This window comes from Camellia sinensis, chromosome 12, assembly GCF_055761805.1.
Source record: "Camellia sinensis isolate YWXY chromosome 12, ASM5576180v1, whole genome shotgun sequence".
Lineage (NCBI taxonomy): Eukaryota > Viridiplantae > Streptophyta > Magnoliopsida > Ericales > Theaceae > Camellia > Camellia sinensis.
Window position 1 is genome coordinate 23,904,672 of NC_138972.1, and position 8,114 is coordinate 23,912,785.

The following is an 8,114-nucleotide window of genomic DNA, read 5'->3' on the forward strand; positions in this document are numbered from 1 at the left end:
CTTGTGACAGACTTATACTTGAAACATACCTGAACATACTTGAACTTGTAACATACTGGAAACATGCCTGAAACATACTTCAACATCATTCATTAATTCAAACGGAACATATCATAACTAGAGCATTTCTTGTTGTGTTGTGTCATTATCGTACGCTTAACAATGAGAGACTAATTCACATTCTCATGAGGGTCACATAATGATGCTAAACTTTGCACTTATATCGTAGATTCTGGATCACTTCCAATTCATAAGCAACATGACAAATTAACTTCAATTCATCTGGATACATGTAGCTGCTCTTATATTTACTCAGAATCCATTCTTCAAGAATGAACATAAATTCTTTTGGGTAAATGACTTACTTTACGTGCTCTCTTATCAATAGCATACACCTTTGTTTAATCATTCATATATGTTAACATAGTTGCCTTGCCTTGTAATTAACATAGTCCTAATGGTAACTGTTACATCATTCCCATGAGTTGACATAATTAACGTAAGGTTAACAGGACATTCCTGATAATTACTAACGAAAAGTAAGTACATTTTCGTTAGATTATAGATGACTTTATTGGTTTCACAATTTCACAGTTCGGCCCTTGGCCTGAGGGGTTCACACATTCACAAGTTCCTTTGATGTTTTCATAATTCCATAATGTTTCTCACATAACATACATAACTTCATAAACTCTTTTGAAGTTTCCATAATATCACAGTGTTTCTCACATAGCATTTATAACATTTATGTCAACATAATTCTTACGACGAAGATTTAACATCAACAACGATAAATGGTTAAAGGTACATCAAAGTACTATTACTCACAGTATTCAGGTGCGTGGTCCGCCCTTGAAGCTAACCCTACACAAATCACGTAACCCAAACATAATCCATCATAGTACAACATCATTTACTTCATTAACACCATTTACAATTCAACATAATTCAAAATAAACCCTTGAATCTCATTTTAACATTCCAAAATCGAGTTTATGTCATTCATATCCTTAATAGATTATTTCTCTAATTTTTCCTTTACATGATAGCATGAATTCCAACATTTATAACAAAGTTCATTCGCAAATTTTAAACATAATTTCCAAACATTTCCAAATTCCAATTAAACTTGAACACATCTAATTCAATATCTCAATTTCATTACTCTACTTTCAATTTGGACCAATTCATTGGTTTTCATCATTAATCAACCTAGGGTTTCAAGGAAAATGATGATTTTTAGCAAAAATTCAAACTTCTTAAATCACGACTTTTAATTCCAATTTTCCCAATAATTCTACACCTAGGATTCACAATCCATCATTTAAACCCAACAATTAACTCCCAACATCACAAACCATAAAACCCCAAATCTCAAGTTGACACAAAATGCTCAAAACCATAGATTTTGTATTTATATACTCAAAATACCACAAATCCATCCATGAATGCAAGTATTGTAAGAGAACAAGGACCCCTACCTCAAGAACCAAGCAAGGAGCAAAGCTTTGAGAAAAATCCACCAAAATCTCGAAATTCCAATCGGTTGAAAATGTTCATCTTCTTGCCTTCTTCACTTCTTGGTGGAAGATCTTGCTCAAACCTAAGGGAAATGGAGGTATTTGGGGATCAAAACCCTAGGGTTTTCGGACTTAGGGCAAGAGGAATCAAGAGAGGAAAGGAAAACATAAGAAATGATCTCAAAATCCCGTTTTTAAGCTGCTGTACCCGCTATTTCCGCTCGAGCGTCCCTATTCCCGCTCGAGCGGACCTGCTCCCAGCACAGATTTTGAAACTTCAAACATGCGTAACCCTCCCATCCGGACTCCGTTTTAGGTCGTTCTTGTGTCCAAATTGAAGCCCCGGAAATAAGCTTTCCAATGGTTCTAACCTCAGATCTAAATTCAAAGTGTGGAAAAATAAAAGGGCAAATGAGTGAAGGTTGGTCGTAAACGAATTATTCAAATTAAAGTTTTTGGTCCAATCTTACTTTACCATCATATTATCATCTCAATCAATACCCCAAAATAAGGTAAAAACATTCGAAATACATGAAGAAGAACATCAAAAATGAGCCCACATGCCTCAGAAGCAAACTTAACCAGACGACCAGCTCGAGCGCCCAACCTTGCGCTCGAGCGTGCAAACCAACAAAGCAATCCACTCGAGCGTCTACTCCCCCGCTCGAGCGGGAAATCACAACTCCCAGAATCTCAAGCCGTCTGCACAATTACTGGGAACCCCAAAAGTCCGCTCGAGCGTTCACTCTTCCGCTCAAGCGGAGGGAAAAATTCTGGGTCGTCACACGCCTTGATCGATACAAACTGTTTTCCTTTATGTTGTCTTTGATTAACATTGCACAGGTTTTTAGGGATGTACTAGGGCTTATGTAGATATGTCTATGTTTCTTGTATTTACATTAGGTTCTGGTTCTGACCAAGTTTTAGGCTTGCGCCTGGACACTTATTGCACAGGTTTTTGCTGCAGGATTTGGGGAGCCATTCAGGTCAAGTGTAACATTAGTTGGCCCCAATTATCTTGGCTGGAGTCTGTGGTCTATGCTATTAAGTCCATCAAAGGTAAAACTTTGAAGTCTGCTCTTATGAAACCCTCCTTTCTATGTACTGTCTACCAGATTTGGAGGGTGGCTATCCTTTTGGATTGGGCTTGTGGGTTGTAGCTTTGTGTGTTTGTTTGTTATGTCTAAATAGCTTTGTGGTGTTTATTTGTACCTTAGCCCATCTATCCATCCCAAGTTTCCATCAATTATCTCTGATGGTAGGGGTTACTTGGGGACAAAAGGATATATTGGCAAAGTTAGGTTATTTTGTATTCTGTTGTTCTTGTGTTTCCCCCGTATCTTAGGGGGTGCTTTAGTAGTTTATGTTGGTTATGTAATCTTTTATTTATTTGTTGTTGGGCGTACCTGGGGTATGCCCCTTGTAAACATGTATATTCCATTGTCTTTATTTTATGACTTACTTACCCAAAAAAAAAAAAAAGGAATAGGAGGATTTTTAGCAAGGAGTTCAAACCAGAAGAAATTATGACTAATCTTATTGTCCAGATGGTTAGAGGTAGGATGCTTTCAATGTATAATCTGGCTAACTCTGCAAGTGGTGCATGGTATTTGGCACAATGGAATTTACCCACAACAATTATGAAGCATCCCCAAGACAACAATGCTGAGAGCAGATTGAGTGTGGAAAGTGTACCTATATTGAGAGTTGAGTGAGGGTGGGCAGATATTGTGGGATTTCTAATTGGGTACTCTTTTACAGATAAATATCATGGATGCTTGTTCCAATTCGATGATGTCTTTCTACTCTCTAGCATGCTCGGAGAATGTCATATGTGGGCCGAGTGAAGTGAGCCAAGATATGTTAATCCTACATTGTGGGTTGAGGGATGTGAGGTTGCTCTTAACTATATTTCTAACGGTTATTATATATTATAATTTTTATGTGCAGGTTAAGGAAGCTCCTTTTTACAGCAAACCAGTTGAGATCATGAGTGAGTTGGAGAGATGTGGCCCTAGTGAAGTGAGAACATATACTGTGTGGAGTGTTATTATTAGATGTGGGTCGAGTGATGGGAGGTCTCATATACTTAGTATAATATTCCTTCTTCTCTATGATGTCACATGTAATATTGGCACTTACTCTTTACTTCTCTATGGGCAGGTTAAGCTGAAACCTGTATGGTGGTGTGGAGGTGGCTGCAATTTGCGCACTTCTTGGTAGTTTCTTTCGGTTTGGGGTTGTTATTGGGCTATGGCTGCAAGTTGTGCCGGGTCTAGACATCTCATTGGGATTATCAGTTGTCTTACATTTCGGTTGTATATTCTCTTTTTTTGTTTGTTAGTTATTTTGGATATTGTAAATATTTTCCCTACTTAGGCTGTTTGTAATTTGCATTGGTTACGCTGGAGCCTTAAAGCAGGGTTGGACTATTGGCGTGTTATGATGGATGTTAGGATTTTACCGACACAGTTTTACTTTTTGGCTGGTAAGGAGCTTGTACAAGACCCCTATCTGTTTGGGACATGGATTTTGAACAAGTTATTTGGTCTGTTCTCTTGGTATGACTAGTCGGGTTCTTGAATTTGGCCTTGGCAGGTTTCTGATGGTTTCGGTCTTCTAGCTTCTAGCTTGGTTGTTTCATTTTTTCTAGTCTTGTTTGCATTTCTCTTGTGTTGTTGTTAGCTTGTGGTAGGGCCTGGGGTATGCCCCTTGTATTCGTGTAAATTCTCCATGTTTTATTTTATTTCTTATTCACCCCAAAAAAAAACAAAAAAAACAAAAAAAAAATTTTCGGCATAGGTGCTGCTGTTTTGTAATGCTTTGGGACTGTTGTTTTTTAGTTTCATATTTTTGGACTGGTCTCGCAGTGTTCAATCTCCCTATCTTCCTGGATATGGTTTCTGAACAGTGTGCTTGTGTGTCTCTTTGTCTATTTTAGCCCCTTCGATTTTGGTTTGTTGTTTTTCTGTATAGCAGATGCAGGGCCTGGGGCATTCCCCTTGTAATCTTGTATATTCTTTGTCTTTTATTTTATGTCTTATCCACCCAAAAAAAAAAAAGAATCTGTGCGCCTCTGTATAACTCTAAGACTAGTTTGTTCTGATGATATCTGGGCCTATGGCCATTCTGTATAATCTGTTAGGCCAGAGACCACTCTGTATAATCTGTTAGGCCAGAGGCCATTCTGTATAATCTGTAAGACCTATTGTTTTCTGGCATGGAACAAAGTGCTGTATGGAACTAAGTGCTACAGTGTGAGTCACCTCTAGAATCCGTGCGAGACACCTCTTGAGTCCATACATATATGAACTAGGCTTAAAGCCGATCTGATAATGTCTGGGCCTATGGCCGTTCTATGTAATCTTTGAGGCCTATGGCCATTCTGTGAAAAGCCAAACTGTGAATCTGTTAGGCCGAGGGCCACTCTGTGAAATCTGTGGGCCTACAGCCGTTCTGTGTTTTGGGCTTAAAGCCACTTTGTTTGAAGACTGGGCCCAAGGCCGTTCTAGAAACAATTACAGGATAAGATTAACTATAAGTTCTCTGCATTTATACACATTGTGATTCAAGTTATTTATTGGATTATTATGTACTATTATTCACTGAGCTTGGCTCACCTTATGTTATGTCTATTTCTGTAGGCACTCGACCTGGAGGTCAGTCTTAATCCATGGTAGTCGTACCTCTTTTGTCAACCGCAGTGTGTTTAGTCAGGCACTTCTAGAAGGCTATTCATTTTGTGGAGTTTTGTCAAGCTTTTGGCTTTGTGTTCTAATTGCCTGCTTTAGATTATAATGTGTACAACCCCTTCCTTGCTAAGGCTTTTATTATACGCCCAATTGTAGGGCTGGATCTATGTAGGTGTATGCATGTAACTAAAGCTCGAGTGTATGGTTCCTGGAAATTACTTACCTAATGCGATGTTTACGATTCTGGCATGGTAGGGGTAGCTCAATGGATATTGTTTTATGTTATTTTATATTATTCATGCTTCCATTTAGGCCCCATATCTTATTTACATCGAGTTAAGTGTCCGTTTCTGAAGTGGTCATGCCCAAACTTTTAGGGGCGAGCTTGGGGCGTGACATAAACCAATTGGTTCATTGAACAAAACAGTTCATGGAGAAGGATAGAGAAAGGTAGAGAGAAACATTCGTCTTGAGAGGTAGAAGAGAAAGTTAGAGAAAAGAAACAGTAATAGGAAAGAAAGCAATGAGACGTTTTGGACTTGTGAATTGAACACTTAAGTGAATTAGAAAACCTTAAATGAGGTGCTTAAGTTAAACTAATATCGTTAAGCTATAATTACTCATAAAATTCTCTTTCTTAGAGTCCAAGCAAGGTTAGTTTGTTAGGGTGGCAGAGGAGAAAGTTAGAGAAAAGAATGGGTTAGAGAGCGAAGCTCTAGCATCTCTCTAGAAAACTTTCCATTTTCTAGGGTTCAATATCTCATTGATATCACGATGTCCGAAGCAAGTGTTAATACTGAGGGTTTTAATGAGGAAATAGGTGAGGGTGTATCTAGCAAAACAAGAGGGGTCGCGACTTGCCCCCAAATTGACGATCCACAACTACAGTTACAGAAATTTCAAAGCGACCAAAGTGATGAAACTTGAAACATCTCGAACAAAAATCTATTGACTCTGTTTGATATTGTGAATCGGAGTAGAGGGAAATCGAACACAAATCCGATGTCAATCTTAGATTTGGCTAATCGGCTACTTGCATTGATGAATAAGTTTGGTTTGGAGGGTTTGGAAGATCTGAACAAGGTAGTTCAGTTGGGTAAAGATGATCAAACCCCCCTAGGGCAAGATGTCCATCACCGATGGGGCGATATGGTTGATTCGGAGATGGCTGAGCATCGATTCGAAGGGGTTACAGACAACATCATTCTTGCGAAGTCTAGGGTTTCAACCCAACATGAAGATATCCAGGGAAATGTTGAAGTGCCGATTGGTGAGGAGGGGAAAATATCATCTAGTGTTGTTACTCCAGGTGGTTCGTCGTTACATGCTTCGATGAACCTAGAAACTGTTGTTGATCCGACAGATGGTGATGTTGGATGGGGGGAAGAGCTGATTCCACCATACCCTAACCAAGGGGGTAGAGGCGTTGGCTCATACAGAGGAGGTCGCGGAAGAGGAGGTAGAGGAAACCCTATGCCGGGCAGACATGGAGGTAATGAGATCTCAAAGATGGGTAAGCAAAAGACCTGGGCAGAGTTGGCAACAAAGCCTAGCCGTACTCCTATAAAGCTGAGGTATATTCCCCTCTCCCCCCCCCCCCCATCTGATAATCCTAGTGTAGTTGAACTACCACCGTGTAGAGAGGGACTGGAAAAATGGGAGGCATGTCTAGTTGGGTATTTTTTGGATAAAAAAAAAATTGCCTTTTATTTTTTTTGGGTAAGTAAGTCATAAAATAAAGATAATGAAATATACATGTTTATAAGGGGCATACCCCAGGTACGCCCAACAACAAATAAATAAAAGATTACATAACCAACATAAACTACTGAAGCACCCCATAAGATGGGGGGAGAAACATAAGAACAACAGAAAACAGAATCGCCCAACTTTGTCCATATATCCTTTTGTCCCCAGGTAACCCCTACCATTAGAGATAATAGATGGAAACTGGGGTGGATATATGGGCAAAGATACAAAAAACACCACAAAGCTATTGAAACATAACAAACAAACACACAAAGCTGCAACCCACAAGCCCGATCCAAAAGGATAGCCACCCCGACAAGCCGCTAGTCTCTACCGAAGTTGAGCACATGGAATCCAGTAAGCCTTCCACTCCTCACAACCGTGACATCCTAGCCACTTAACCAAAGCTATGACAGAGGAAAAAATCTACCCCACGACACAACCCGACAGAGTCACATGAAGCTAGCACGAGCAGTAACCATAATCAACGATCTTGGGAGTTGTAGCGACAAAACAATAACCCCACAGCAACAGCCCAATACACAGTCAAAAATTGTATAAGATCAAACATCACATCCCACAGTCCCTTCCTTGGTAGATCACAAGCCTCAAACCCCACGGCAGTGTGCCCTTCACTCCATGTCAGGCGTGGCAATATAATCAATTAGAAAGGGTCACATGAAGACAAGAAGCAACCATAAACCGATAGCTATCCTCCCGCTCATCTCCCAGTCTCTAACTCAACAAGTCATCGAACCACTATTCCCCATAGCAGTGACCCCTCAATCACTCTTGGTGGAGATGGCTCAAAACTCACCTCATATCGAGTCACATGAGCATCACACAAACAATCAAAATGAAAAAATCAACTATAAGTGGTAAACCGCTGCAATGTGACTAAACAAAAATAAGTGAGCACAAAAAAACCCACTTGATCAAAACCAATAACGCACAGCCCAATCTGCTGAGAATAGTGAAAATATGGGCCACTCATAAGACACAAAAAAAGTGAGCCCAAGAATAAGCCCACTTTCCTCACCAATGAACCAGCCCATGGATAGCCTCACGTGGGTCAAAACAAGCACCATATTTTGATAATAAAAACACCTGGATATTGCACCAGCTCAAAACCACAAACCGCTTATGGTATAGA